Source organism: Rana temporaria, chromosome 1 (genome assembly GCF_905171775.1).
Source record: "Rana temporaria chromosome 1, aRanTem1.1, whole genome shotgun sequence".
Classification (NCBI taxonomy): domain Eukaryota; kingdom Metazoa; phylum Chordata; class Amphibia; order Anura; family Ranidae; genus Rana; species Rana temporaria.
Genome location: NC_053489.1, coordinates 25,916,690 through 25,940,615, shown reverse-complemented (window position 1 = coordinate 25,940,615; position 23,926 = coordinate 25,916,690). Strand labels below are relative to the sequence as shown.

The window sequence follows — 23,926 nt, the reverse complement described above, 5'->3', positions numbered from 1 at the left end:
ATACCTCCACCTGATCTTACCTTTTTCTTTGAAAAATGGTAAGACCCCATTTTGACATATCAGAACATTTATAGATGGCTGGCCATAGAACAAGTAACACTTTACAGTACGAAATCCGTTGGCCTTCCACACCATTTTACAACATGTTCCAGATGCCTGCTACTTTTTCTTTTTCTCATGTAAAAGTCAAAACGCTAAAAGGGAATTTTAACTTAATAAGTATATTACAATTATGAAATTAGTGATTGTTTTGTGAACACTTTTTGCATATTAGTTTGCCTCTTCAACATTTATTCAACATGTTTCGGCATCGGTTTCCTGATATTTATTTTTGAAAAATCAAGAGATGTTTTTATTTCATGTAGATGCTCATTAATGTAAATAAAATTGATGATTCTGAAACGTCAACATTGCATTTTTCTGCCAAAAGGGAGCTGTAGACAGATGGTTGTGCAAAAGTGGAGAGAGAGTAGTCTGAATTGAGTTAGGAAACACCTGGGAGCTTTCTTTCAGTTATTGGACTTACAACAGCCAGCTGTGAGTTTCTTCCAAGCTTGATGACATCACATCTGTAGCAATTCCACATTCTGAGAGAGAACTACATCTTCTGCTTTGAAGGATCAAGCTTACCAATGTTGATGGGAACCCACTTGCTAGGGTCAAGCAATGCTTTGTGAAAGCAGCCATTAGCTTTAATCTCAGACCTTCCCCGAGGACATTGTGAGGAGTGTCCAATGCACTCTGCCAGTAGCCTCAGCACTGAACTTCTCTCCACAATTTAGATACAGCTTTCTGTAGTTCTTTTAAACCTCATCCTGGGAGGGGGAAGTCAACATAAGGAGACTCTTACAACAGCATGTAAAGAGAGAAAATGTATTTATGTTGATGGTAGGCTGGTATATGTGGACTGATCTTGCTATTAATTACTGCCTTTGCCATTGGCACGAAAGAAGTATGAAAAAACGGAAAATTGTATACTCACCTTTCCGTAATTTTCCTTTCCTGACGCATCTTCATGGCAGCACACACTGGGTTGTGACTCCGCCCCCACAACCTGACAGGATTGGTTAGCTATAAAATCCAAAGGGGAGACACCCGGCACTATTCTCCGTATATATCATCATTTGAACAATAGGGTGGGCAGCTGTGTGCTGCCATGAAGATGCGTCAGGAAAGGAAAATTACGGAAAGGTGAGTATACAATTTTCCGTTTTCCTGACGCATTCATGGCAGCACACACTGGGAAATAACTCGCCAGTAGGGAGGGTTTTAATGCAAAAGTATTTTATTCCCTAAAGGGCAGAAGAATTGGCTCTGATGATAGATCGGCCAAATTCGGCCGTAGCCAAGAGAGCGGCGTCTACCCTGTAGTGGGAGATAAAGGTATGCCTGGAAGACCAGGTTGCTGCTCTGCAGATAGTTTCCGAAGAAACGCCACAATATGCTGCCCAGGAGGTTGCCACTGCCCTGGTTGAGTGTGCCCTGATGCCTTCCGGAATCTCCAGTTGCTGAGTGGAATACGCTTTTCCGATAGCCTTGACTGGCCAAGAGGCGATGGTACAGGAAGTGGCTGCCTGGCCTCGTCTGGCTCCGTGAGGTATAATTAGGAGGGCGTCTGTTGACCGAAGATGGTTAGTAGCCGACAGATATCTGGAAATTGTAGACTTAATGTCCAAGGCATGAGGTTCGCCACTCTCGTTAGAAAGGCATGGCAAGACGATGTCCTGGCCGTAGTGGAAGGCCGAAGTGACTTTTGGAAGGAAACGATCTGAAGGCCTCAGTATCACCCTGTCGGACAAAAAGACTAGGTAAGGTTCCTTATACATGAGGGCTTGTAACTCCGATACTCTCCTTGCCGAGGCAATGGCAATGAGGAAGGACAACTTTAAGGTTAGGTCCCATAGGGAAATTGAGTCAAGAGGGAAGAATGGTGGTATGGAGAGTGCTTCGAGAACCACCGAAAGATCCCAAGCCGGAAAGGATGGTTTCCTGGGAGGTCTGATCTTAATGCATGCCTTCATAAACTGGATAATTAGAGGATGTAAAGCCCATCTGGTGCCAGTCTTGGCGGACAGAGCGGAGACCTGTACCTTTAGGGTGCTCGAATTTAGGCCTTTGTCAACTCCTGTTTGAAGGAACTCCAGGATCTGGTAAGGATCAGGCGAGATGGGATCCCAACCCTTAAGTTGCGCCAACTGGGCGAATCTTTCCCAAATCCTGGCGTAGATGGAGTTTGTGGTGATTTTCCTGGCTTGCATTAAAGTTGTTATAACCGCCTGGGAACATCCCTGTTCTCTTAGTCTAGTCCTCTCAACCTCCAGGCTGTCAGATGGAGCCTGTCTGGAGCCGGATGGAGGAACCGACCTTGGTGTAGGAGGTCTGCTGATACTGATAGGTGTATAGGAGGTCGGGTATTGAGCTGTAGGAGCGTCGTAAACCACGGTCTCCTCGGCCAGAATGGTACCACTGTGATTACTGTGGCCGATGATCTCCGGAGACGGGATAGGAACCTCGCTATTAGAGGAGTTGGGGGGAAGATGTACCCCAAATTGAAGTCCCATGGGTGCAGAAGGCAATCTGTCCCCTCTGCTGTCGGAAAGGGTACTCTGGAAAGAAATCTTGAGCATTTGGCATTTGCTGGTGTTGCTGCCAGGTCGATCTCCGGAACCCCCCATGCCTTCGTCAAGATGGAGAACTCCCGAAGGTTCAGAGACCACTCGTTGTTCGATAGAAGTTCCCTGCTCAGGAAGTCGGCTAGCGTGTTCTGTGCCGCTGGAACATAAACTGCTCTCAGGTTCAGTAGATGTACCTGAGACCACTCCATTATGGGGTGAACTTCCGCTAGAAGTGTGTGGCTTCGGGTACCGCCCTGCCTCTGGATGTAGGCCACCGCCACCTTGTTGTCCATCCAGATTAGGACGCTCCTTCCTTGAAGCAGAGGTGCAAAGGCCAAGAGGGCCTGAAATGCCGCTCGGAGTTCCAGTATGTTTGATACTGTGCCCCGAGCAGGGAAGTGCCACTGTCCCTGGGCTGTCTGATCCAGGTAGTGAGCCCCCCAACCTCTCTCGCTGGCATCCGATGTCACTATCTCCGGATCTGGAGGAGCTATGGCCTTGAATCTTCTGAGGTTGGGAGGGTGAGTCCACCACCAAAGAGAGTGCCTGACTTGGCTGGAGATTCTGATGGGTTGGTGCATTGAGGCTCCGTCCCATTGTTTGAGAAAAGCGTTCTGTAAGGTTCTCATGTGCCATTGGGACCATTTTACCATGGGTATGGTTGATGACATAGAGCCCAGCATGCTGAGGCAGGTTCTGGATGACGTGCGTCTGGAGGATAGTAGATTCCGCACTTTCCGTGCTAAAGGTTCCACCTTTTCCAAGGGCAGCTGTACCCTGTTCTGTTTCGTGTCCAACTCTGCCCCCAGGAATATCATAACCTGTGAGGGCTGAAGGCTGCTCTTCCGCCAGTTGATTAACCAGCCAAATTTCTGGAGGGTCGAGATTAGGATCTCCCGCTGGAGGAGTAAAGTCTCCCGATCTCCTGCTAAGAGCAGGATATCGTCCAAGTAGTGATGTACTCGCAACCCTCTCTCCCTGAGAAGTGCTATGAGAGGGAGAAGGACCTTTGTGAATGTCCTGGGAGCCGAAGAGATGCCGAATGGTAGGCATCGAAACTGGAAGTGATGTTGGCCAATGGCGAAACGTAGAAATTTCTGGAATGCGGGATGGATTGGCACATGAAGGTAGGCGTCCGATAAATCGATTGACAGCATCCAATCTCCCAGATTCACTGCCAGAAGAATGGACTGGAGACTCTCCATTTTGAAAGCCTCTATTTGAACTCTCTTGTTGAGCCGTTTGAGGTCCAGCACGGGCCGTAGATCCCCAGATTTTTTTCGCACCAAAAATAGAGGGGAATAAAATCCCCTGCCTCTTTGGTGCAAAGGAACCTCCACGACAGCTTCTTTCTGAATTAATTCTGAGACATATTGAGTGAGTAGCTTCCTCTTGTCTAGGGAAGACGGGATCTTGGTGGGTTGGAAGATAGCGTGAGGCAATGCCCCCATAAAGTTCCACTTGTGGCCATGTTTTATGGTGGAGAGAGTCCATGGGTCCTTTATGTGCTCTGACCATACTTGGGCGAAACTCCTGAGCCTGGCGCCCACCTGAGCTGGGTGGGCAGGCAAGACTTCAAAAGGATTTCTGCTGGTCCCCTGTGGTAACGGCCTTGGTCTTCTGACCCCTTGCAAAGGGAGGGCGAGTAGGTCTCCAATCCCTCCTGAACTCCCTGCCGGGGCGATAGGATCTGGCATCTCTGTACCTCTCAGGCAGATTGTGCCTGAAGGTAGGGCCCTTCTGAGGCTTGGGCCTCCTGTCGGAGGGGATAAGCCCCGACTTTCCCCCAGTGACCTTGGAGATCGCCGAGTCCAGCTTCGCGCCGAACAGGTTCGTGCCATCGTACGGTATCTTGCACCAGTTAGATTTGGAAGCTGTGTCGGCGACCCAGGGCTTCAGCCATAAGGCTCTGCGGGCCATCACTGAGGCTAACATAGACCTAGCCGAGGAGCGAATGCCATCTACTGCAGCCCCTGCCACAAAGTCGCCTGCTAGCCTGATCTCTTGTAAAATGGATAACACGTCCCCCTGGTCAGTACCTTCTAGGAGGGTCTTCTCAGCGTTGGCTGCCCATGAGGAAATGGCCTTGGCGACAGCCGCTGTGGCAATAGCTGGTCTACATGCTCCCCCTGCCGTAGAGTATGACTTCTTCAGCTCGAGGTCGATCTTACGGTCGAGGACATCTCGGAATGAGACTGCGTCCTCTATCGGCAAGGTGACGTGCCTGGCAAGCCGCATTAGAGACGAATCTACGATGGGAGCGTTGATGAGGGAAGAGACCTTAGACTCCTTAAGAGGGTACAACTTAGAGAGTTTATTGGACAGACCAGGCCGCTTATCCGGCTTCTCCCATTCCTCCTTAATAAGGTCCTCCAACTCTTCGATGAAGGGAAACAATTCGGGATCCCTCCTTAACTCGGGGAAGTATTTCCCAACCTTCAGTGGTTCCGCTATGGGTTCTTCCCAGCCTATAGCCTCCTTGACAGAGCGAGCAAAAGGTTCGATCAACCCAAAGTCAATTCCAGACACCAGCTCACGTTCCTCATGATCGGAATGGGTCTCTGCTGGCTGGGCATACAGACCGGAACCGGATGACGTGCCTGGGATGGGGTCATCACAGGCCAGAGGAGCCGCGGTCCAGATTGATTCCCGCACTGACTCCCTTATGAGATCTGTAGCCACTCTGGCATCCGCCTCCTTCTCTCTGGTTGCTTCATTAAAGCAGGTGCGACAAGCGAGTTTTCCTGGCAATGCAGTAGCACCGCATACCCAGCAAGCGTTTGCTGCAGGACGGGTATGGTAATGCTCGCGGTGCGGTGAGGGTGACCGTCTGCGGTGAGACCGGCTATGACGGGAGCGGCTGCGTCGTGATCGGCTATGTCTCGATTGGTGGTAGCGGGAGGATGATCTTGACCGACTTCTGCGGGACCTCCTGCTTGATGCATGTCTGGATCTCTCCCTGCGCCACGGGCTTGCGTCTTTAGGCCTGATGGGACTGCAAAAAAAGCAGTGTTTAGTGGCCAGCTCTCTTTTGTCTCTTCACTACTTACCTAATTTCTTATGTCGGCCTCCATACCTTGTCTGTTGGTAGTGGTCTGCGAGGGCAGTGGACTCCATGAAGTAGCAGAACAGCAGCAGATGGGAAAAGCTGAAGGAAAGCAAAAATATGGTTAAAAACAGAATTAGTGAAAAATTCAGGAAGGCCCTGAAGGAGGAAGAAGTTAGGTTACCTGGGAAAAAATCCCCACGAAATTGGGGCAAAGCAGCAGCCTAGAAAGGGAAAAGGAAAATTCGTCCTTTTTAAATTTGGCGCCGCCGTCGCGGCGCTGATGACGTATACGCGCATGCGCAGTAGCGCCGCGCGCCTCCCGACGCCATCTTGGATGAGGGCGAAGGAGACCGCTGGCGTCATCACCCCGCTGCGCGCATGCGCAGAACGGACAGGGGGACGCGGCGGAGCGGAGGGGCATGGAACAACACTGCCCAGCAAGCCCAGAGCGTCACATAAGGTATGAGAACATGAAAACGAGGAACAGGAACATATACTGACTGGGAATAAAGCATATAGGGATAGCTGTACTGTGGAGAAAATAAAAAGTGGAGCCACTGCCTAAATAAGCTCATTTAGAGCCTGTAAAAAATGCCAGGTACCTGCCGGGATTTAACCCCTGAGACCACCAGAGCGGGGTTCCCCCCATAAAGCTCTATTAGAGACTGCACAGGGAGGACTTCCAAACAGGAGAGGCTGAACCTGCTGGGGCGAAAGCGGTAGGAGGCAAGCTGTACGACCAACGTCTGTCAGGTGAGGATAAAAAAGAGAATAGTGCCGGGTGTCTCCCCTTTGGATTTTATAGCTAACCAATCCTGTCAGGTTGTGGGGGCGGAGTCACAACCCAGTGTGTGCTGCCATGAATGCGTCAGGAAAACATTTTTAGAAGGAGGTCACCAATGGCATTTTACATGTCTTAGTCTTCATAGGTATCTTTTTGGTCTAATTGGAAGGTTGAAAACTAGAAAAGTGAGTGTGAAAACGCAACAAAATAATACCTCCACCTGATCTTACCTTTATCTTTGAAAAATGGTAAGACCCCATTTTGACATATCAGAACATTTATAGATGGCTGGCCATAGAACAAGTAACACTTTACAGTACGAAATCCGTTGGCCTTCCACACCATTTTACAACATGTTCCAGATGCCTGCTACTTTTTATTTTTCTCATGTAAAAGCCAATACGCTAAAAGGGAATTTTAACTTAAAGCGGTGGTTCCCCCTTAAAAACAACTTTTTTTTATTCCACTGCCCCACCACATTCCATCACGATTAAGGCACATATTTTTTTTTCCTGCTGTACATACCTTACTACAGCATATTCACCCGTGCATCCGGGTTGCGAGTCCCGCGGGAGTGGGCGTTCCTCACATGCTGTTGATTGACGTTTTGCCCAAAAACGAGCTCTCCCCCCGTCGCATAAGCCGCGTCACGGTTGGCGAAGGGGCCGAACGGCGATGCGCATGCGCAGTATAGCGCCGACTCGCCGTTCGGCTCCTTTCGCCAACCGTGACGCGGCTTACGCGACGGGGGGAGAGCTCGTTTTTGGGCAAAACGTCAATCAACAGCATGTGAGGAATGCCCACTCCCGCGGGACTCGCAACCCGGATGCACGGGTGAATATGCTGTAGTAAGGTATGTACAGCAGGAAAAAAAAAATATGTGCCTTAATCGTGATGGAATGTGGGGGGGCAGTGGAATAAAAAAAATTGTTTTTAAGGGGGAACCACCGCTTTAATAAGTATATTACAATTATGAAATTAGTGATTGTTTCGTGAACACTTTTTGCATATTAGTTTGCCTCTTCAACATTTATTCAACATGTTTCGGCATCGGTTTCGTGATATTTCTTTTTGAAAAATCAAGAGATGTTTTTATTTCATGTAGATGCTCATTAATGTAAATAAAATTGATGATTCTGAAACGTCAACATTGCATTTTTCTGCCAAAAGGGAGCTGTAGACAGATGGTTGTGCAAAAGTGGAGAGAGAGTAGTCTGAATTGAGTTAGGAAACACCTGGGAGCTTTCTTTCAGTTATTGGACTTACAACAGCCAGCTGTGAGTTTCTTCCAAGCTTGATGACATCACATCTGTAGCAATTCCACATTCTGAGAGAGAACTACATCTTCTGCTTTGAAGGATCAAGCTTACCAATGTTGATGGGAACCCACTTGCTTGGGTCAAGCAATGCTTTGTGAAAGCAGCCATTAGCTTTAATCTCAGACCTTCCCCGAGGACATTGTGAGGAGTGTCCAATGCACTCTGCCAGTAGCCTCAGCACTGAACTTCTCTCCACAATTTAGATACAGCTTTCTGTAGTTCTTTTAAACCTCATCCTGGGAGGGGGAAGTCAACATAAGGAGACTCTTACAACAGCATGTATAGAGAGAAAATTAATTTATGTTGATGGTAGGCTGGTATATGTGGACTGATCTTGCTATTAATTACTGCCTTTGCCATTGGCACGAAAGAAGTATGAAAAACATTTTTAGAAGGAGGTCACCAATGGCATTTTACATGTCTTAGTCTTCATAGGTATCTTTTTGGTCTAATTGGAAGGTTGAAAACTAGAAAAGTGAGTGTGAAAACGCAACAAAATAATACCTCCACCTGATCTTACCTTTTTCTTTGAAAAATGGTAAGACCCCATTTTGACATATCAGAACATTTATAGATGGCTGGCCATAGAACAAGTAACACTTTACAGTATGAAATCCGTTGGCCTTCCACACCATTTTACAACATGTTCCAGATGCCTGCTACTTTTTCTTTTTCTCATGTAAAAGTCAAAACGCTAAAGGGGATTTTAACTTAATAAGTATATTACAATTATGAAATTAGTGATTGTTTCGTGAACACTTTTTGCATATTAGTTTGCCTCTTCAACATTTATTCAACATGTTTCGGCATCGGTTTCGTGATATTTATTTTTGAAAAATCAAGAGATGTTTTTATTTCATGTAGATGCTCATTAATGTAAATAAAATTGATGATTCTGAAACGTCAACATTGCATTTTTCTGCCAAAAGGGAGCTGTAGACAGATGGTTGTGCAAAAGTGGAGAGAGAGTAGTCTGAATTGAGCTAGGAAACACCTGGGAGCTTCCTTTCAGTTATTGGACTTACAACAGCCAGCTGTGAGTTTCTTCCAAGCTTGATGACATCACATCTGTAGCAATTCCACATTCTGAGAGAGAACTACATCTTCTGCTTTGAAGGATCAAGCTTACCAATGTTGATGGGAACCCACTTGCTTGGGTCAAGCAATGCTTTGTGAAAGCAGCCATTAGCTTTAATCTCAGACCTTCCCCGAGGACATTGTGAGGAGTGTCCAATGCACTCTGCCAGTAGCCTCAGCACTGAACTTCTCTCCACAATTTAGATACAGCTTTCTGTAGTTCTTTTAAACCTCATCCTGGGAGGGGGAAGTCAACATAAGGAGACTCTTAAAACAGCATGTAAAGAGAGAAAATTAATTTATGTTGATGGTAGGCTGGTATATGTGGACTGATCTTGCTATTAATTACTGCCTTTGCCATTGGCACGAAAGAAGTATGAAAAACATTTTTAGAAGGAGGTCACCAATGGCATTTTACATGTCTTAGTCTTCATAGGTATCTTTTTGGTCTAATTGGAAGGTTGAAAACTAGAAAAGTGAGTGTGAAAATGCAACAAAATAATACCTCCACCTGATCTTACCTTTTTCTTTGAAAAATGGTAAGACCCCATTTTGACATATCAGAACATTTATAGATGGCTGGCCATAGAACAAGTAACACTTTACAGTACGAAATCCGTTGGCCTTCCACACCATTTTACAACATGTTCCAGATGCCTGCTACTTTTTCTTTTTCTCATGTAAAAGTCAAAACGCTAAAAGGGGATTTTAACTTAATAAGTATATTACAATTATGAAATTAGTGATTGTTTCGTGAACACTTTTTGCATATTAGTTTGCCTCTTCAACATTCATTCAACATGTTTCGGCATCGGTTTCGTGATATTTCTTTTTGAAAAATCAAGAGATGTTTTTATTTCATGTAGATGCTCATTAATGTAAATAAAATTGATGATTCTGAAACGTCAACATTGTATTTTTCTGCCAAAAGGGAGCTGTAGACAGATGGTTGTGCAAAAGTGGAGAGAGAGTAGTCTGAATTGAGTTAGGAAACACCTGGGAGCTTCCTTTCAGTTATTGGACTTACAACAGCCAGCTGTGAGTTTCTTCCAAGCTTGATGACATCACATCTGTAGCAATTCCACATTCTGAGAGAGAACTACATCTTCTGCTTTGAAGAATCAAGCTTACCAATGTTGATGGGAACCCACTTGCTTGGGTCAAGCAATGCTTTGTGAAAGCAGCCATTAGCTTTAATCTCAGACCTTCCCCGAGGACATTGTGAGGAGTATCTAATGCACTCTGCCAGTAGCCTCAGCACTGAACTTCTCTCCACAATTTAGATACAGCTTTCTGTAGTTCTTTTAAACCTCATCCTGGGAGGGGGAAGTCAACATAAGGAGACTCTTACAACAGCATGTAAAGAGAGAAAATTAATTTATGTTGATGGTAGGCTGGTATATGTGGACTGATCTTGCTATTAATTACTGCCTTTGCCATTGGCACGAAAGAAGTATGAAAAACATTTTTAGAAGGAGGTCACCAATGGCATTTTACATGTCTTAGTCTTCATAGGTATCTTTTTGGTCTAATTGGAAGGTTGAAAACTAGAAAAGTGAGTGTGAAAACGCAACAAAATAATACCTCCACCTGATCTTACCTTTTTCTTTGAAAAATGGTAAGACCCCATTTTGACATATCAGAACATTTATAGATGGCTGGCCATAGAACAAGTAACACTTTACAGTACGAAATCCGTTGGCCTTCCACACCATTTTACAACATGTTCCAGATGCCTGCTACTTTTTCTTTTTCTCATGTAAAAGTCAAAACGCTAAAAGGGGATTTTAACTTAATAAGTATATTACAATTATGAAATTAGTGATTGTTTCGTGAACACTTTTTGCATATTAGTTTGCCTCTTCAACATTTATTCAACATGTTTCGGCATCGGTTTCGTGATATTTCTTTTTGAAAAATCAAGAGATGTTTTTATTTCATGTAGATGCTCATTAATGTAAATAAAATTGATGATTCTGAAACGTCAACATTGTATTTTTCTGCCAAAAGGGAGCTGTAGACAGATGGTTGTGCAAAAGTGGAGAGAGAGTAGTCTGAATTGAGTTAGGAAACACCTGGGAGCTTCCTTTCAGTTATTGGACTTACAACAGCCAGCTGTGAGTTTCTTCCAAGCTTGATGACATCACATCTGTAGCAATTCCACATTCTGAGAGAGAACTACATCTTCTGCTTTGAAGGATCAAGCTTACCAATGTTGATGGGAACCCACTTGCTTGGGTCAAGCAATGCTTTGTGAAAGCAGCCATTAGCTTTAATCTCAGACCTTCCCCGAGGACATTGTGAGGAGTGTCCAATGCACTCTGCCAGTAGCCTCAGCACTGAACTTCTCTCCACAATTTAGATACAGCTTTCTGTAGTTCTTTTAAACCTCATCCTGTGAGGGGGAAGTCAACATAAGGAGACTCTTACAACAGCATGTATAGAGAGAAAATTAATTTATGTTGATGGTAGGCTGGTATATGTGGACTGATCTTGCTATTAATTACTGCCTTTGCCATTGGCACGAAAGAAGTATGAAAAACATTTTTAGAAGGAGGTCACCAATGGCATTTTACATGTCTTAGTCTTCATAGGTATCTTTTTGGTCTAATTGGAAGGTTTAAAACTAGAAAAGTGAGTGTGAAAATGCAACAAAATAATACCTCCACCTGATCTTACCTTTTTCTTTGAAAAATGGTAAGACCCCATTTTGACATATCAGAACATTTATAGATGGCTGGCCATAGAACAAGTAACACTTTACAGTACGAAATCCGTTGGCCTTCCACACCATTTTACAACATGTTCCAGATGCCTGCTACTTTTTCTTTTTCTCATGTAAAAGTCAAAACGCTAAAAGGGGATTTTAACTTAATAAGTATATTACAATTATGAAAATAGTGATTGTTTCGTGAACACTTTTTGCATATTAGTTTGCCTCGTCAACATTCATTCAACATGTTTCGGCATCGGTTTCGTGATATTTATTTTTGAAAATACAAGAGATGTTTTTATTTCATGTAGATGCTCATTAATGTAAATAAAATTGATGATTCTGAAACGTCAACATTGCATTTTTCTGCCAAAAGGGAGCTGTAGACAGATGGTTGTGCAAAAGTGGAGAGAGAGTAGTCTGAATTGAGTTAGGAAACACCTGGGAGCTTCCTTTCAGTTATTGGACTTACAACAGCCAGCTGTGAGTTTCTTCCAAGCTTGATGACATCACATCTGTAGCAATTCCACATTCTGAGAGAGAACTACATCTTCTGCTTTGAAGGATCAAGCTTACCAATGTTGATGGGAACCCACTTGCTTGGGTCAAGCAATGCTTTGTGAAAGCAGCCATTAGCTTTAATCTCAGACCTTCCCCGAGGACATTGTGAGGAGTGTCCAATGCACTCTGCCAGTAGCCTCAGCACTGAACTTCTCTCCACAATTTAGATACAGCTTTCTGTAGTTCTTTTAAACCTCATCCTGTGAGGGGGAAGTCAACATAAGGAGACTCTTACAACAGCATGTATAGAGAGAAAATTAATTTATGTTGATGGTAGGCTGGTATATGTGGACTGATCTTGCTATTAATTACTGCCTTTGCCATTGGCACGAAAGAAGTATGAAAAACATTTTTAGAAGGAGGTCACCAATGGCATTTTTTACATGTCTTAGTCTTCATAGGTATCTTTTTGGTCTAATTGGAAGGTTGAAAACTAGAAAAGTGAGTTTGAAAACGCAACAAAATAATACCTCCACCTGATCTTACCTTTTTCTTTGAAAAATGGTAAGACCCCATTTTGACATATCAGAACATTTATAGATGGCTGGCCATAGAACAAGTAACACTTTACAGTACGAAATCCGTTGGCCTTCCACACCATTTTACAACATGTTCCAGATGCCTGCTACTTTTTCTTTTTCTCATGTAAAAGTCAAAACGCTAAAAGGGGATTTTAACTTAATAAGTATATTACAATTATGAAATTAGTGATTGTTTCGTGAACACTTTTTGCATATTAGTTTGCCTCGTCAACATTCATTCAACATGTTTCGGCATCGGTTTTGTGATATTTATTTTTGAAAATACAAGAGATGTTTTTATTTCATGTAGATGCTCATTAATGTAAATAAAATTGATGATTCTGAAACGTCAACATTGCATTTTTCTGCCAAAAGGGAGCTGTAGACAGATGGTTGTGCAAAAGTGGAGAGAGAGTAGTCTGAATTGAGTTAGGAAACACCTGGGAGCTTCCTTTCAGTTATTGGACTTACAACAGCCAGCTGTGAGTTTCTTCCAAGCTTGATGACATCACATCTGTAGCAATTCCACATTCTGAGAGAGAACTACATCTTCTGCTTTGAAGAATCAAGCTTACCAATGTTGATGGGAACCCACTTGCTTGGGTCAAGCAATGCTTTGTGAAAGCAGCCATTAGCTTTAATCTCAGACCTTCCCCGAGGACATTGTGAGGAGTGTCCAATGCACTCTGCCAGTAGCCTCAGCACTGAACTTCTCTCCACAATTTAGATACAGCTTTCTGTAGTTCTTTTAAACCTCATCCTGTGAGGGGGAAGTCAACATAAGGAGACTCTTACAACAGCATGTAAAGAGAGAAAATTAATTTATGTTGATGGTAGGCTGGTATATGTGGACTGATCTTGCTATTAATTACTGCCTTTGCCATTGGCACGAAAGAAGTATGAAAAACATTTTTAGAAGGAGGTCACCAATGGCATTTTTTACATGTCTTAGTCTTCATAGGTATCTTTTTGGTCTAATTGGAAGGTTGAAAACTAGAAAAGTGAGTTTGAAAACGCAACAAAATAATACCTCCACCTGATCTTACCTTTTTCTTTGAAAAATGGTAAGACCCCATTTTGACATATCAGAACATTTATAGATGGCTGGCCATAGAACAAGTAACACTTTACAGTACGAAATCCGTTGGCCTTCCACACCATTTTACAACATGTTCCAGATGCCTGCTACTTTTTCTTTTTCTCATGTAAAAGTCAAAACGCTAAAAGGGGATTTTAACTTAATAAGTATATTACAATTATGAAAATAGTGATTGTTTCGTGAACACTTTTTGCATATTAGTTTGCCTCTTCAACATTTATTCAACATGTTTCGGCATCGGTTTCGTGATATTTCTTTTTGAAAAATCAAGAGATGTTTTTATTTCATGTAGATGCTCATTAATGTAAATAAAATTGATGATTCTGAAACGTCAACATTGTATTTTTCTGCCAAAAGGGAGCTGTAGACAGATGGTTGTGCAAAAGTGGAGAGAGAGTAGTCTGAATTGAGTTAGGAAACACCTGGGAGCTTCCTTTCAGTTATTGGACTTACAACAGCCAGCTGTAAGTTTCTTCCAAGCTTGATGACATCACATCTGTAGCAATTCCACATTCTGAGAGAGAACTACATCTTCTGCTTTGAAGGATCAAGCTTACCAATGTTGATGGGAACCCACTCGCTTGGGTCAAGCAATGCTTTGTGAAAGCAGCCATTAGCTTTAATCTCAGACCTTCCCCGAGGACATTGTGAGGAGTGTCCAATGCACTCTGCCAGTAGCCTCAGCACTGAACTTCTCTCCACAATTTAGATACAGCTTTCTGTAGTTCTTTTAAACCTCATCCTGGGAGGGGGAAGTCAACATAAGGAGACTCTTACAACAGCATGTAAAGAGAGAAAATTAATTTATGTTGATGGTAGGCTGGTATATGTGGACTGATCTTGCTATTAATTACTGCCTTTGCCATTGGCACGAAAGAAGTATGAAAAACATTTTTAGAAGGAGGTCACCAATGGCATTTTTACATGTCTTAGTCTTCATAGGTATCTTTTTGGTCTAATTGGAAGGTTGAAAACTAGAAAAGTGAGTTTGAAAACGCAACAAAATAATACCTCCACCTGATCTTACCTTTTTCTTTGAAAAATGGTAAGACCCCATTTTGACATATCAGAACATTTATAGATGGCTGGCCATAGAACAAGTAACACTTTACAGTACGAAATCCGTTGGCCTTCCACACCATTTTACAACATGTTCCAGATGCCTGCTACTTTTTCTTTTTCTCATGTAAAAGTCAAAACGCTAAAAGGGGATTTTAACTTAATAAGTATATTACAATTATGAAAATAGTGATTGTTTCGTGAACACTTTTTGCATATTAGTTTGCCTCTTCAACATTCATTCAACATGTTTCGGCATCGGTTTCGTGATATTTATTTTTGAAAATACAAGAGATGTTTTTATTTCATGTAGATGCTCATTAATGTAAATAAAATTGATGATTCTGAAACGTCAACATTGCATTTTTCTGCCAAAAGGGAGCTGTAGACAGATGGTTGTGCAAAAGTGGAGAGAGAGTAGTCTGAATTGAGTTAGGAAACACCTGGGAGCTTCCTTTCAGTTATTGGACTTACAACAGCCAGCTGTGAGTTTCTTCCAAGCTTGATGACATCACATCTGTAGCAATTCCACATTCTGAGAGAGAACTACATCTTCTGCTTTGAAGGATCAAGCTTACCAATGTTGATGGGAACCCACTTGCTTGGGTCAAGCAATGCTTTGTGAAAGCAGCCATTAGCTTTAATCTCAGACCTTCCCCGAGGACATTGTGAGGAGTGTCCAATGCACTCTGCCAGTAGCCTCAGCACTGAACTTCTCTCCACAATTTAGATACAGCTTTCTGTAGTTCTTTTAAACCTCATCCTGTGAGGGGGAAGTCAACATAAGGAGACTCTTACAACAGCATGTATAGAGAGAAAATTAATTTATGTTGATGGTAGGCTGGTATATGTGGACTGATCTTGCTATTAATTACTGCCTTTGCCATTGGCACGAAAGAAGTATGAAAAACATTTTTAGAAGGAGGTCACCAATGGCATTTTACATGTCTTAGTCTTCATAGGTATCTTTTTGGTCTAATTGGAAGGTTGAAAACTAGAAAAGTGAGTGTGAAAACGCAACAAAATAATACCTCCACCTGATCTTACCTTTTTCTTTGAAAAATGGTAAGACCCCATTTTGACATATCAGAACATTTATAGATGGCTGGCCATAGAACAAGTAACACTTTACAGTACGAAATCCGTTGGCCTTCCACACCATTTTACAACATGTTCCAGATGCCTGCTACTTTTTCTTTTTCTCATGTAAAAGTCAAAACGCTAAAAGGGGATTTTAACTTAATAAGTATATTACAATTATGAAAATAGTGATTGTTTCGTGAACACTTTTTGCATATTAGTTTGCCTCTTCAACATTTATTCAACATGTTTCGGCATCGGTTTCGTGATATTTCTTTTTGAAAAATCAAGAGATGTTTTTATTTCATGTAGATGCTCATTAATGTAAATAAAATTGATGATTCTGAAACGTCAACATTGTATTTTTCTGCCAAAAGGGAGCTGTAGACAGATGGTTGTGCAAAAGTGGAGAGAGAGTAGTCTGAATTGAGTTAGGAAACACCTGGGAGCTTCCTTTCAGTTATTGGACTTACAACAGCCAGCTGTGAGTTTCTTCCAAGCTTGATGACATCACATCTGTAGCAATTCCACATTCTGAGAGAGAACTACATCTTCTGCTTTGAAGGATCAAGCTTACCAATGTTGATGGGAACCCACTTGCTTGGGTCAAGCAATGCTTTGTGAAAGCAGCCATTAGCTTTAATCTCAGACCTTCCCCAAGGACATTGTGAGGAGTGTCCAATGCACTCTGCCAGTAGCCTCAGCACTGAACTTCTCTCCACAATTTAGATACAGCTTTCTGTAGTTCTTTTAAACCTCATCCTGGGAGGGGGAAGTCAACATAAGGAGACTCTTACAACAGCATGTAAAGAGAGAAAATTAATTTATGTTGATGGTAGGCTGGTATATGTGGACTGATCTTGCTATTAATTACTGCCTTTGCCATTGGCACGAAAGAAGTATGAAAAACATTTTTAGAAGGAGGTCACCAATGGCATTTTACATGTCTTAGTCTTCATAGGTATCTTTTTGGTCTAATTGGAAGGTTGAAAACTAGAAAAGTGAGTGTGAAAATGCAACAAAATAATACCTCCACCTGATCTTACCTTTTTCTTTGAAAAATGGTAAGACCCCATTTTGACATATCAGAACATTTATAGATGGCTGGCCATAGAACAAGTAACACTTTACAGTACGAAATCCGTTGGCCTTCCACACCATTTTACAACATGTTCCAGATGCCTGCTACTTTTTCTTTTTCTCATGTAAAAGTCAAAACGCTAAAAGGGGATTTTAACTTAATAAGTATATTACAATTATGAAAATAGTGATTGTTTCGTGAACACTTTTTGCATATTAGTTTGCCTCTTCAACATTCATTCAACATGTTTCGGCATCGGTTTCGTGATATTTATTTTTGAAAATACAAGAGATGTTTTTATTTCATGTAGATGCTCATTAATGTAAATAAAATTGATGATTCTGAAACGTCAACATTGCATTTTTCTGCCAAAAGGGAGCTGTAGACAGATGGTTGTGCAAAAGTGGAGAGAGAGTAGTCTGAATTGAGTTAGGAAACACCTGGGAGCTTCCTTTCAGTTATTGGACTTACAACAGCCAGCTGTGAGTTTCTTCCAAGCTTGATGACATCACATCTGTAGCAATTCCACATTCTGAGAGAGAACTACATCTTCTGCTTTGAAGGATCAAGCTTACCAATGTTGATGGGAACCCACTTGCTTGGGTCAAGCAATGCTTTGTGAAAGCAGCCATTAGCTTTAATCTCAGACCTTCCCCGAGGACATTGTGAGGAGTGTCCAATGCACTCTGCCAGTAGCCTCAGCACTGAACTTCTCTCCACAATTTAGATACAGCTTTCTGTAGTTCTTTTAAACCTCATCCTGGGAGGGGGAAGTCAACATAAGGAGACTCTTACAACAGCATGTATAGAGAGAAAATTAATTTATGTTGATGGTAGGCTGGTATATGTGGACTGATCTTGCTATTAATTACTGCCTTTGCCATTGGCACGAAAGAAGTATGAAAAACATTTTTAGAAGGAGGTCACCAATGGCATTTTTTACATGTCTTAGTCTTCATAGGTATCTTTTTGGTCTAATTGGAAGGTTGAAAACTAGAAAAGTGAGTTTGAAAACGCAACAAAATAATACCTCCACCTGATCTTACCTTTTTCTTTGAAAAATGGTAAGACCCCATTTTGACATATCAGAACATTTATAGATGGCTGGCCATAGAACAAGTAACACTTTACAGTACGAAATCCGTTGGCCTTCCACACCATTTTACAACATGTTCCAGATGCCTGCTACTTTTTCTTTTTCTCATGTAAAAGTCAAAACGCTAAAAGGGGATTTTAACTTAATAAGTATATTACAATTATGAAAATAGTGATTGTTTCGTGAACACTTTTTGCATATTAGTTTGCCTCTTCAACATTCATTCAACATGTTTCGGCATCGGTTTCGTGATATTTATTTTTGAAAATACAAGAGATGTTTTTATTTCATGTAGATGCTCATTAATGTAAATAAAATTGATGATTCTGAAACGTCAACATTGCATTTTTCTGCCAAAAGGGAGCTGTAGACAGATGGTTGTGCAAAAGTGGAGAGAGAGTAGTCTGAATTGAGTTAGGAAACACCTGGGAGCTTCCTTTCAGTTATTGGACTTACAACAGCCAGCTGTGAGTTTCTTCCAAGCTTGATGACATCACATCTGTAGCAATTCCACATTCTGAGAGAGAACTACATCTTCTGCTTTGAAGGATCAAGCTTACCAATGTTGATGGGAACCCACTTGCTTGGGTCAAGCAATGCTTTGTGAAAGCAGCCATTAGCTTTAATCTCAGACCTTCCCCGAGGACATTGTGAGGAGTGTCCAATGCACTCTGCCAGTAGCCTCAGCACTGAACTTCTCTCCACAATTTAGATACAGCTTTCTGTAGTTCTTTTAAACCTCATCCTGGGAGGGGGAAGTCAACATAAGGAGACTCTTACAACAGCATGTAAAGAGAGAAAATTAATTTATGTTGATGGTAGGCTGGTATATGTGGACTGATCTTGCTATTAATTACTGCCTTTGCCATTGGCACGAAAGAAGTATGAAAAACATTTTTAGAAGGAGGTCACCAATGGCATTTTACATGTCTTAGTCTTCATAGGTATCTTTTTGGTCTAATTGGAAGGTTTAAAACTAGAAAAGTGAGTGTGAAAATGCAACAAAGCCACTGTCATTTCAAAGCCACTGTATCTAATATTTAGGGACTCATTAATGAGAGGAATAGTACCACTGGATTGGCGTAGAGCCAATGTGGTGCCTATATTTAAAAAGGGAACAAAGTCTTTACCAAGTAACTATAGACCTATTAGTCTAACTTCTATAGTTGGGAAGATACTGGAACGTTTAATAAAAGACCATATGGATAAGTTCTTGCAGGAAAAAAACTATTTAAGCAGCAGACAACATGGATTCATGAAAGACAGAAGTTGTCAGACAAACCTGATTTCCTTTTATGAAGAGGTAAGTAAAACCCTGGACAGAGGAGTGGCTGTGGACGTGATATATTTGGATTTTGCAAAAGCGTTCGATACAGTTCCGCACACACGGCTCATGTGTAAGGTAAGGTCTACAGGATTGGATATATCAGTTTGTAAATGGATAGAAAATTGGCTGAAAGACAGAATTCAGAGAGTCGTGGTTAATGATTCTTACTCTGAATGGTCCAAGGTTATCAGTGGTGTACCCCAAGGTTCAGTGCTGGGACCCTTACTTTTCAATATATTTATAAATGATATTGGGTCTGGGATCAAAAGTAACATTTCTGTCTTTGCAGATGACACCAAGCTATGCAGTGGAATAACGTCCTTGCAGGATGTCGCCAATTTACAAGCCGACCTCAATGCTCTGTCTAATTGGGCGACTGAGTGGCAGATGAGGTTTAATGTTGATAAATGTAAAGTTATGCACTTGGGGGCTAAGAATATGCATGCATCATACATACTAGGGGGAGTACAACTGGGGGGATCTGTAGTGGAGAAGGATCTGGGGGTTTTAGTTGATCATAAGCTCAATAATGGCATGCAATGCCAAGCTGCGGTTTCCAAAGCGAGCAAAGTCCTTTCTTGTATTAAGAGAGGTATGGACTCCAGAGACAGAGATATAATTTTGCCCCTGTACAAATCATTAGTAAGACCTCATCTGGAATATGCAGTTCAGTTTTGGGCACCAGTTCTCAAAAAGGATATCGGAGAACTGGAGAAAGTGCAGAGAAGAGCAACCAAACTGATAAGAGGCATGGAGGAGCTCAGCTATGAGGAAAGATTAGAAGAACTAAATCTATTCACTCTTGAGAAGAGGAGAATTAGGGGGGATATGATCAACATGTACAAATATATAAGAGGTCCATACAGTGTACTTGGTGTTGAGTTATTCACTTTACGGTCAACACTGATGACAAGGGGGCACTCTTTACGTCTAGAGGAAAAGAGATTTCACCTCCAAATACGGAAAGGTTTTTTCACAGTAAGAGCTGTGAAAATGTGGAACAGACTCCCTCCAGAGGTGGTTCTGGCCAGCTCAGTAGATTGCTTTAAGAAAGGCCTGGATTCTTTCCTAAATGTACATAAAATAACTGAGTACTAAGATTTGTAGGTAAAGTTGATCCAGGGTAAATCCGATTGCCTCTCGGGGGATCAGGAAGGAATTTTTTCCCCTGCTGTAGCAAATTGGATCATGCTCTGCTGGGGTTTTTTGCCTTCCTCTGGATCAACTGTGGGTATGGAGTTGGGTGTATGGGATTGTATTGTGTTTTTTATTTTGTTTGTTTATTTTTTTTGTGGTTGAACTGGATGGACTTGTGTCTTTTTTCAACCTGACTAACTATGTAACAAAATAATACCTCCACCTGATCTTACCTTTTTCTTTGAAAAATGGTAAGACCCCATTTTGACATATCAGAACATTTATAGATGGCTGGCCATAGAACAAGTAACACTTTACAGTACGAAATCCGTTGGCCTTCCACACCATTTTACAACATGTTCCAGATGCCTGCTACTTTTTCTTTTTCTCATGTAAAAGTCAAAACGCTAAAGGGGGATTTTAACTTAATAAGTATATTACAATTATGAAAATAGTGATTGTTTCGTGAACACTTTTTGCATATTAGTTTGCCTCGTCAACATTCATTCAACATGTTTCGGCATCGGTTTCGTGATATTTATTTTTGAAAATACAAGAGATGTTTTTATTTCATGTAGATGCTCATTAATGTAAATAAAATTGATGATTCTGAAACGTCAACATTGCATTTTTCTGCCAAAAGGGAGCTGTAGACAGATGGTTGTGCAAAAGTGGAGAGAGAGTAGTCTGAATTGAGTTAGGAAACACCTGGGAGCTTCCTTTCAGTTATTGGACTTACAACAGCCAGCTGTGAGTTTCTTCCAAGCTTGATGACATCACATCTGTAGCAATTCCACATTCTGAGAGAGAACTACATCTTCTGCTTTGAAGGATCAAGCTTACCAATGTTGATGGGAACCCACTCGCTTGGGTCAAGCAATGCTTTGTGAAAGCAGCCATTAGCTTTAATCTCAGACCTTCCCCGAGGACATTGTGAGGAGTGTCCAATGCACTCTGCCAGTAGCCTCAGCACTGAACTTCTCTCCACAATTTAGATACAGCTTTCTGTAGTTCTTTTAAACCTCATCCTGGGAGGGGGAAGTCAACATAAGGAGACTCTTACAACAGCATGTAAAGAGAGAAAATTAATTTATGTTGATGGTAGGCTGGTATATGTGGACTGATCTTGCTATTAATTACTGCCTTTGCCATTGGCACGAAAGAAGTATGAAAAACATTTTTAGAAGGAGGTCACCAATGGCATTTTACATGTCTTAGTCTTCATAGGTATCTTTTTGGTCTAATTGGAAGGTTGAAAACTAGAAAAGTGAGTGTGAAAATGCAACAAAATAATACCTCCACCTGATCTTACCTTTTTCTTTGAAAAATGGTAAGACCCCATTTTGACATATCAGAACATTTATAGATGGCTGGCCATAGAACAAGTAACACTTTACAGTACGAAATCCGTTGGCCTTCCACACCATTTTACAACATGTTCCAGATGCCTGCTACTTTTTCTTTTTCTCATGTAAAAGTCAAAACGCTAAAGGGGGATTTTAACTTAATAAGTATATTACAATTATGAAAATAGTGATTGTTTCGTGAACACTTTTTGCATATTAGTTTGCCTCGTCAACATTCATTCAACATGTTTCGGCATCGGTTTCGTGATATTTATTTTTGAAAATACAAGAGATGTTTTTATTTCATGTAGATGCTCATTAATGTAAATAAAATTGATGATTCTGAAACGTCAACATTGCATTTTTCTGCCAAAAGGGAGCTGTAGACAGATGGTTGTGCAAAAGTGGAGAGAGAGTAGTCTGAATTGAGTTAGGAAACACCTGGGAGCTTCCTTTCAGTTATTGGACTTACAACAGCCAGCTGTGAGTTTCTTCCAAGCTTGATGACATCACATCTGTAGCAATTCCACATTCTGAGAGAGAACTACATCTTCTGCTTTGAAGGATCAAGCTTACCAATGTTGATGGGAACCCACTTGCTTGGGTCAAGCAATGCTTTGTGAAAGCAGCCATTAGCTTTAATCTCAGACCTTCCCCGAGGACATTGTGAGGAGTGTCCAATGCACTCTGCCAGTAGCCTCAGCACTGAACTTCTCTCCACAATTTAGATACAGCTTTCTGTAGTTCTTTTAAACCTCATCCTGGGAGGGGGAAGTCAACATAAGGAGACTCTTACAACAGCATGTAAAGAGAGAAAATTAATTTATGTTGATGGTAGGCTGGTATATGTGGACTGATCTTGCTATTAATTACTGCCTTTGCCATTGGCACGAAAGAAGTATGAAAAACATTTTTAGAAGGAGGTCACCAATGGCATTTTTTACATGTCTTAGTCTTCATAGGTATCTTTTTGGTCTAATTGGAAGGTTGAAAACTAGAAAAGTGAGTTTGAAAACGCAACAAAATAATACCTCCACCTGATCTTACCTTTTTCTTTGAAAAATGGTAAGACCCCATTTTGACATATCAGAACATTTATAGATGGCTGGCCATAGAACAAGTAACACTTTACAGTACGAAATCCGTTGGCCTTCCACACCATTTTACAACATGTTCCAGATGCCTGCTACTTTTTCTTTTTCTCATGTAAAAGTCAAAACGCTAAAAGGGGATTTTAACTTAATAAGTATATTACAATTATGAAAATAGTGATTGTTTCGTGAACACTTTTTGCATATTAGTTTGCCTCTTCAACATTCATTCAACATGTTTCGGCATCGGTTTCGTGATATTTCTTTTTGAAAAATCAAGAGATGTTTTTATTTCATGTAGATGCTCATTAATGTAAATAAAATTGATGATTCTGAAACGTCAACATTGCATTTTTCTGCCAAAAGGGAGCTGTAGACAGATGGTTGTGCAAAAGTGGAGAGAGAGTAGTCTGAATTGAGTTAGGAAACACCTGGGAGCTTCCTTTCAGTTATTGGACTTACAACAGCCAGCTGTGAGTTTCTTCCAAGCTTGATGACATCACATCTGTAGCAATTCCACATTCTGAGAGAGAACTACATCTTCTGCTTTGAAGGATCAAGCTTACCAATGTTGATGGGAACCCACTTGCTTGGGTCAAGCAATGCTTTGTGAAAGCAGCCATTAGCTTTAATCTCAGACCTTCCCCGAGGACATTGTGAGGAGTGTCCAATGCACTCTGCCAGTAGCCTCAGCACTGAACTTCTCTCCACAATTTAGATACAGCTTTCTGTAGTTCTTTTAAACCTCATCCTGGGAGGGGGAAGTCAACATAAGGAGACTCTTACAACAGCATGTAAAGAGAGAAAATTTATTTATGTTGATGGTAGGCTGGTATATGTGGACTGATCTTGCTATTAATTACTGCCTTTGCCATTGGCACGAAAGAAGTATGAAAAACATTTTTAGAAGGAGGTCACCAATGGCATTTTACATGTCTTAGTCTTCATAGGTATCTTTTTGGTCTAATTGG

The 23,926-nt window shown here is 41.6% G+C and overlaps 1 long non-coding RNA gene across 1 annotated transcript; it reads right to left on the bottom strand.

The window, feature by feature from the left end:
• Positions 1–14,211: 14,211 nt before the first annotated feature.
• On the bottom strand, positions 14,212–20,966 carry LOC120925663. Its single transcript, XR_005746884.1, has 2 exons — positions 20,736–20,966; positions 14,212–15,828 (listed from the first exon to the last, which is right to left on the bottom strand). It is a non-coding gene; the product is annotated as an uncharacterized LOC120925663 (long non-coding RNA).
• Positions 20,967–23,926: the final 2,960 nt, after the last annotated feature.